The sequence below is a fragment of the Macrotis lagotis genome, chromosome 5 (genome assembly GCF_037893015.1).
Source record: "Macrotis lagotis isolate mMagLag1 chromosome 5, bilby.v1.9.chrom.fasta, whole genome shotgun sequence".
In the NCBI taxonomy this organism is placed as follows: Eukaryota; Metazoa; Chordata; class Mammalia; order Peramelemorphia; family Peramelidae; genus Macrotis; species Macrotis lagotis.
In genome coordinates, this window is record NC_133662.1 from 226,781,385 (window position 1) to 226,788,804 (window position 7,420).

The following is a 7,420-nucleotide window of genomic DNA, read 5'->3' on the forward strand; positions in this document are numbered from 1 at the left end:
CTGAAAGTGATGTATTTTAATAGTGTACCTTGAAAATACAGTCTATAAATATATCTCTTTAAATATAAAAAGAGCTGTGGGCTAGATCATAGTCTGTATAATCTGTTGGGAAATCTACCCCAGTTTTTAAAAAAGAAGATTTGATTGCAAATTTCTCTATGAAGAGATCTCTTCTGCCCATTCAACTTTTCCTTTTTATTCACAAGAAGAACCGTATATTTATTTCTGAGCATTTTGCTCAGACCACTGAATATTCCACTTTCTCTTCTTCTCTAGTTCCACACTCTTAAACCTTGTTGTTTTATGTTATTTCTTATTTTGGGGCCTTATGATTTCTTTGGTTAGAGGCTAATTTTTATATACAAGAGGCACAGATTATAAACCAGCTGGTGAAGTCTATCTCTTTCATTTGCCAAGTATGCCTGCAGCTTGTGTATGAGGCCAGTAGGGGAGGAGAGCTCTGTGCCACCCCAGAATTACAGAGACATAAAATAAGAAAATTTTATGTTCATGGAGAATCACTGTATTTTTGAAATGGTAAATATGGCTACCTTAGGACTAAGGCTTTGAGAACCAGGAACATCAGACACAAAAAATGCCTATAAAAGTGATATAATTTTCATTATTAAAGATTTTTATATATATATAGTCCTCCACAAAGGCCCAAGAAAATAAAGAATAATCAGGTGATGAAAGATGACAGTTCTATATGGCTACAAATCTGCATAGTTGATAGAAAGAAGTGCTTAGGAATAAATAGCCAATTGTCAACCAGAGGAGGCGAAAAGTTGATGGAGGGATGCATAAGTCCATTGAGGGTAGTGTTATTTAATATACTTATTAACGAGCAAGAGTGGGTGGATGGTAAGGTGCCAGCTTGAATGGATACAGTTGCCAAGTCAAAATTTAAAAATCAAGTATGATGCTAGGATAAATAAATAGTTGTATTAAACTACTTATGGGTAGAAACTGTACCTTATTTTACTTCTTTTGTACTTCTCCCTCTTTTTCAAAAGAATCCCTAGCATAAAGCTGAGCATATAGTAGACTGTCAAAAAATGCTAGCTGTTTCAGGGAAGGCGTGTTTTCATTATGCTCAGCCATGGTCAGACTCTTTATCCAGTTCTGGGCTCCCTGATTGAATGGAGAATAAAGAGGAGCTTCGATATGCTCTAAGAATTAGAAAATAAGACTTCTAAGAACAGATTAGAACAACTGGAATTGTTTGACTTTACATATTTTCACATATGAAGGGATGCTAACATATATTCTGATGGATTTTTGTTCTGTCTCTAATGAGAGAGCTTGGTTTGCTCGCTGCACAAGAGTTAGAGGTTGGATAAAGAATTTACTGACTAAGAAATATTAAGCATGACTAGAGTTTTTTTTTTTAAATCTTATTTTTCTGATATAGTGGCAAATAGGTGGAGTAAGAATAGGGAGGGACAAAAGAATCCCTGTCATGGATTGTGTAAGACTTGAGTTTGAAGCTTGCCTCTGGTTCTAACCAGCTAGACAACCCTGGACAATTCACTTAATGTCTCTCAGCCTCAGTGTCCACATCTGGAAAATAGGAATAATAAAAAATTGCCATCACAGTATTGTCTTGAGGTTCAGAGGAGATCATGTAAATATATGACTAGTATTTTGTAAACCTCAACGTGCTATACACATGTTACTATTGATATCTTGATTATTGATTATTACTGATAGCACAATACATCTCTTTCCGAATATAGTTCTCTGCTCTGCTCTACCCAGTGAGTCATTCCTTATTTAAAAAAAAAGTTTTAAAAAGAAAGGAAGAAAACAGTTCAGCAATAAGAAAGCACATATTACACCTCTGATAGTATAGGTAGCATATTATCCAGTCTCCTATTTCTGGCAAGGGAAGGTGGTTCGTTTTCTCACTTCTTCTTGGGCCAAGCTTGGTCTACATAGCATTAGGTTTTTTTGGTTGCTTTTCTTTCCATTTCTGTCATTAAAGTGTGCCATTTTGTTTGACTTATTTTGCTCTGAATCATGTTTTCTCATATTCCTCTAAATTCTTCACTTCTTAAAACAATAATAATTCACTACATATTAGACCATCATTTATCTATGGTGGACACTCCACCCATGTAATCATTCTGCCAGGTGAGCCACTTGTTTGTTGTGCTTTGTTATCACAAAAAAGGGATGCTATGAATATTCAGGTATGTTGTAACCTTTCAGTCTTTGATCTCCTTGGGATAAATGCCTTGTAGTAGGATCCCTTAGTCAAAGGATATGGACATCTCGATCACTTTTTCAGTAGCAAAACTCTTTAAATTGCTTTTTGAAATGACTGAGTAAATTCCAAGTAATATTAACAACTTATTGGTGTGCCTATCTTTTTTGAATCCCCCCTTAGCATTTAATTAATTAATTAATTAATCTATCTATTTATTTATTTATTTATTATTTTAGGTTTTTGCAGGGCAATGGGGTTAAGTGGCTTGCCCAAGGCCACACAGCTTGGTAATTATTAAGTGTCCAAGGTCGGATTTGAACTCAGGTACTCCTGACTCCAGGGCCGGTGCTCTATCTACCCCTCCACCTAGCCGCCCCCGCCTTAGCATTTATTAATTCCATCTTTTGTCATTTTAGCAATTTGCTGTGTTTGAGATAAAATTTTAGAGTTATTTATAATATATATATATATATATATATATATATATATATATTTCCCTATTATCAGTGATTTGGAACAATCTTTCATATAGTTATTTCTAAGTTAATTTTTTCAGAACTGTTTATTCATATACTTTTAACCACTTTACTCATTAAAGAATGACCTTTGTTCTTATGTATCTATGTTAGTTATATATCTTGTATATCAGACTCTTATCAGGGATATTTGATAAAAAAAATTTTTTTCCCATTCGTAAGATACATTCACTTTGAAGGCTAATTCAATCCACTTCTCTGTAAACAGAGGTTAGTCTAACCCAGAAATTTGGCATCTGCCTAACAGTTTAAAGGATAGCCCTAAAATGTTTTTGGTGAGGGAGCAGAGTCCTAATTCAACCTAGGTATGCCACAGGGACTCTTGCTGAGCCCTATGAAATGTTACCTGTTTCTGGCATTACACAAGTTCATTCATTCTGCCCATTCTGACCCTGTTTGTTAGTCTATACAAAGACAGCAAGTGTGTCCCTGAATTGTAGGAAGAACTTAGATGTTTAAAAGTTTTTTCTACTTATTCTTTCTCTGAAGAAGTTTGAGAGAAAATTATTGAAACCTTTAACATCCTTAGGCTTTTAGACAACATAATAGTAGATAATTATTTCTCTCAAAGATCATTTTCATTGAGGTTGGAATGGAAGGTGTCTGAAAGTATATATTCTAATCTGAATAATAAGTTCAGAGAATAGCTAGGTGGCTCTGGAGTCAGACTAATCCTTCCATGTTCAAATCTGGCCTTAGACATCTACTAGCTGTGTGACTCTGAGCAAGTCACTTAATCCCATTTGTCTTAGTTCCTCATCTGTAAAATGAACTGAAGTTTTCTCAGGTCTAATAAATAACATTATTCCATGGCTTTGTTGGAGTGAGCATTTGTGGAAGAATAATCTGATTAATATCTTCATACAGTTTTTTTTTTCTTTTGCAAGGCAATGGAGTTGTGACTTATCCAAGATCACACAGCTAAGTATTAGGTATCTGAGGGCAGATTTGAACTCAGGTCCTCTTGACTCCAAGGTGCTCTATCTGCTGTGCCACCTAGCCACCTCTTTTCTCTCTTTTTTTCTTCATACAATTTTCTATGTGAAGAGACAGCATTCCAATAAATAAGTACTCCAATAATAACCACTTACTATGTCCCAGGTACTGTGCTAAGTCCTGGGGTTACAAAGAAAGACCCTTCCCTCAAGATGATCCTAATGAGGGAGACAGTATGCAAACAAATATATACAGTTATGCCTTCCACATTGTGACTTTTTTCATCATGATTTGGATAGATTGTGGGCCAGCATAAGAATTTAAATGGGAATTCGGGGAGAGTTTTGCAAAAGCCACAGACACCCAAAGGCTGGCAAATGACACAGAGCCTATGACCAAATAATTAACTCAAATTTTATAAGGTAGTTTACCCCCAACCTTAAAAAAAATTCAGATATCCTTTCTGATATGAAGGGTGGACCAAAATTTATTTTCATTTTCAGGGGTATTTGTCCTTACCCTCTATGATGTGAATGGGATACTATATAGAGTAGCTTATATACAGGCCAAATTGGAGGTAATCTCAGAAGGAAGGCTCTCACATTAAGGGGGACAGGTGACTGAGAAAGGGTTCCTGCAGAAGATGGAATTTTGAGACTTGAAGGAACACAGAGATGAGGGAGAGAGAGAAAATTCCAGACTTGGAGGGAGAGCCAGCAGAAATACCCAGAGCAATAGGGCCAGTGACCCTGGATTGAAGAGTAGTGGAGTGGAGTGGAGTGGACTAAAAGGTAAGAAGGTTAGAAAGGTAGGAAGGGGCCGAGTTGTGAAGAGCTTTAAAGTTCTGAAGAGTGTCTACGGTGATCTTGTGAAGAAAGAGACTGTGTCAGTCTAAGGAATTTTGATGGCCACTAAGAAGCATCACCGAACTAGGATGACCCGATAGCATCACTTCATTTGCTGTGATGAACAAAGCAAAGTGTTCATTTGATGACCTAATAAGTTCTTTCCATCTCTAATATTTGTGATTCTATGAAATTTGATGTAGACAAGTGCAAGCTAATGTACACTAGAAGGAACAAAAGGAGCAGCTCATCCACACTGATGGGCTCTGAATGACTATAGTTGTAAGTGCTCAGGAAAGGATCTAGGGCTCATTGTGGATTGCTCAATGGAGACATCTGTTCAATGTGCAGTGGCAGTCAAAAGAGGGAATGAGATATAATAGGCTGTATTAACTTTAAGAATGGGATAAAGGAGAATGCAGAAAATAATATGCCGCCTATAATTTGCCATTGAATATTTCTATGTAATTATAATAAAACATTTTAATGATATACATTGATGTTATGACTTTACCTCAAAAATCAGGATTCTGCGTTGGTCCTTTCTTTTCAAAAAAAACAAAGCAGAAATATAAAAAGTCCAGGGAAGAACAACAGAAATTCTCCAAGACAGACTAGGAAATTGCCTAGAATGAAAAACTAAAAAAGACAAGGGCATTTTTCATTTACGAAAAAAAAGGAGAAATAATGACATTGTACAAATTTATTTAAAATTAATGAAAGTTTCAGAAAAATAACTCGGACTCCTGATTATCCTTGGTAATGGAGGTCAGAGAGAGGCTGGATAATTGAAATCCAGATAATCCCCCACCCTCATTTAGCTATTAGTTTCAGCATCCTACCCTACCAAAACTTTTAAAAGATTAACTAAAACATGGGTTGGCAGACTGCAGCTTGTGTTAAAGATGGCATGCCAGCTTTTATTCAGGGATTCCAGCTCCTTGACAGGCACCCACCTGGTCACTAACTCTTGGTCCTGCATCACACTTCCTGATTATTTTTCAGTCACATCCAATTCTTCATGACCTCATTTAGGGTTTTCTTGGCAGAGATACCGGAGGGGGTTTATATTTCCTTCTTCAGCTCATTTTCCAGATGAGGAAATTGAGGCAAGGCAGGGTAAAGTGACTTGTGTAGGGTCACACAGCTAGTAAATAACGATGTTGCATTTGAACTCAGGTCTTCCTGACTCCAGGTTCTATCTACTGTGCCACTTAGCTGCCCTTCCTCCCTTGCTGCCCCACAATTTTGTATGTCAGGTATACATAGAGAATATAAAGAATGGCCACTTTTTAGCAGTTGTTCTCAACCTGCCTCTCTAGGATGAGCTGAGGAGCAATAAAATCTCCCAAAGGTGTGGGAGGGTTTATCAATTCTAGGAAGCTGAGAACTATCAGAGAAATTTTAAATAATGCAATAATATTAGAAGACATTAAATTAAAATATTAAAATGTAAAACAGATATGAAGAATTGTCTTTTGTGTAGCAGCGAGGTGGATAGGGCACTGGACCTGGAACCAAGAAAACCTGAGCTCAGATCCACCCTCTAGCCACAGACATAATATCTATGTAACTTTGGGCAAGTTTCTTGACATGTCTGCCTCAGTTTCCTCATCTAGGAAATGGGAATAATAACAGGGTCCACTGCCCAGTGTTGTTTTGAGGATTAAAGGAAAAAATAATTATAAAATATCTCACAAACCTTAAAGTATTATATAAATGCTATTAAATTTTTTAGTTACCCTGTGCAGTTGACCAACATTGCAGCAACAAGCTCTGTAAAGTTTTATAAAAGATTATTATCTATACTTATATGTAGAGTCTGTTGGGAGCAGTAAGAAACAACCTTCTATTTATAGTTACATTATCAAACTGGGAAAAGTTCCTTTTGATCATCCTGCTTCTGGAGTATACTAAGTGAGGAAGAAACTACCATTCTTGATATTATGTCATATAGTTGACTACATTAGATATGATTTATGTCAAAAAATTTAGCCTCAAATAAAAAGAGTTTAGACTCAGCAAAGACATTTTATAGAAGGAGAATTAAGGGATAATAAATACAGTAGGAGAATTCTCCTTTGGGAGAAAACCAAAATATGGAACCAGGAATGTTGCTAAGGGGCTGTTTTCTTTGGAGATAATGTCCATATGACCAAAGGGAATGAGATGTTTACAGACACCAGAGTATAAACAATCCTTTATCAGCTACCCTCATTTAATTTCCCACAAATTCTCCAACTAGGTGATCAGTATGTTACTAGATCCTTCAGAGAATTTCTGAATTTCTTTAGTGTGGGCATAAGTCTAAGGCAGCCTTATCCAATCCTCAAAGGTATATAACTGCCCCCAATCCCCAATTTAGCCAAAGTCCTTTGAAGAAGATAATGTGGTTCTATCACAAGCCAAAGTGATAGGCTCTTGGCCTATCTCTTGGCTCTTAAATATTTACCATTTTCTAGGAGAGCACAAAGTTCTTTCTTTTGGCCATTGCTTTCTGGAAGCCAGCTCCAAGGCCCCCCCCCCCCTTTTTTTTTTATTAAAATAGCTGATTCTTCTCCATCTACTGGGCAAGCTCAGATCTCACCCATTCTATGTGCCCCAGCTCTTCTCAGGCAAAGGGCAGTTCTCAAGAATCAAGAAGTGCCTCCTCTATGTTGAAGGGGCTCTGGGAAACCAGACACACTGGTGAGACCTATAATAGAGAAGTTACTAAACTATATAAAACCATTAACCCTCCCCTAGATACATACTTCAAAGAGGTCAAAGATGGAATAACATACATACATACATACATATATATATATATAATATTTATAGCAAATATTTACAAATGAGAGACCCAGAAAGGTAACTTTATTTGAGCAATTTTGAAGGGGTTAAATTATGAT